This window comes from Orycteropus afer, unplaced genomic scaffold (genome assembly GCF_000298275.1).
Source record: "Orycteropus afer afer isolate SDZICR_OR568_19922 unplaced genomic scaffold, OryAfe1.0 scaffold00101, whole genome shotgun sequence".
Classification (NCBI taxonomy): domain Eukaryota; kingdom Metazoa; phylum Chordata; class Mammalia; order Tubulidentata; family Orycteropodidae; genus Orycteropus; species Orycteropus afer.
In genome coordinates this window covers 4,936,169-4,937,484 of record NW_006921688.1, presented here as the reverse complement: position 1 = coordinate 4,937,484, position 1,316 = coordinate 4,936,169, and the positions used below count along the sequence as shown (strand labels likewise).

The 1,316-nt window shown below is 42.9% G+C and overlaps 1 protein-coding gene across 1 annotated transcript in view; it reads left to right on the top strand.

The window, feature by feature from the left end:
* The window catches only part of LRP11 (LDL receptor related protein 11), a 53,717-nt gene that overhangs the window by 36,935 nt on the left and 15,466 nt on the right, over window positions 1-1,316 (top strand). The gene's annotated exons all lie outside the window — the stretch shown is intronic.

Genomic DNA, 1,316 nt, shown 5'->3' with positions numbered 1-1,316 from the left:
TTGTTGTTGTTGTTGTTTATGTGCATGATTATACAAACATGAGACAGAAATCTAGATTATCTTCTTTCTGGATGCTTTTGTAAATGTCTTTCCAGGACTGGAATCCTGCATGCATTTTATTGAAACAATGTCACTATTTTAATAACTTTTGTGAAAATGTTTTTCACCGTACAAGGTACAGAAAATGCAAAATAATAAAATAGGGAAAGGAAAATGACTTAAAATACCACTCTTGTTGAAATCGGCCCTTTATATTTTGATATATTTTGTTCCAATCTTTTGTTTATTTGCTCTTAGAATCAGCATGCTCCTCTACAGTGTGTCAGCAGAGCATGTGAATTCTCTGAAGGGCTTTTTCTTCACCGATTTTACGTTCACATAAGACACCTGCTTTTGCTCGATTCTTTGTTGGTAATGCCACCTAATGGTCAAATCAGTCACTACAGCCAAACCTTGGAATTGATGTCAGTCCATTGTCTCCATAATGCAGATTTTATGTGGAGAAAACAGAGTCCTAGTGGTGCAGTTAACACCCTCAGCTTCTAACTGAAGGGTTGGGGGTTTGAGTTTACCCCGAGGTCCCTCAGAAGACAGGCTGGTGATTTACTGCTAAAAGATCAGCCCTGAAACTCTTCTGGACCACGGTGCTCCTTTGCCTTACATATGGTTGCCGTGAATCAGAATTGACACAGTGCAACTGGTTTGGTTTTATGGAGGAAACAGTTACCTGAGCAACAGACATGGGACACCAGGTATCTTTGATAGGACTGTGGAAGGAGTGAAGAATTGACTGAGAGGCCTGTTTTTGGAGGCCTGGAGCCATGAACTCTTGTGACCGAGAGGCCCACGTGGGCATGAATGAGTCAGCTGAAAGTAGAGTGGAGACCAAAGCCAGGTCTCCTGTCACCAGTCTTATTAGGTTCTGGTCTTGGCTCTGCCTTGAGTCAGTTGCTTCTTGTCTTTTGACTTCAGTTTCCTCTACTGTTAACAAGGGTTTCAGCCAGGTGACCTGTAAAGCACCGTCAGCACTGAGCGTCTGTTTCGGAATAATCAATAACCTGACACTTAAGCAACACAGCTTCGTTCATGATTGCTGCAGTTGATAGTTGCTGCTCAGTTGGCGCTAACTCATGACAGCACCATGTGCAGTGCTCAGTCCTGCACCGTCTTCACTATCACTGACGTGCTGGAGTCCATTATTGCGACCACCGTGCATTTTGATTGCCTCCCTGCTGAAGGGGCTCATCTTACAGCAACTGCATAGATGATGTTGGGTTGTGATCCATAGAGGTTTGTTTGTTTTCTATTTTAATGTC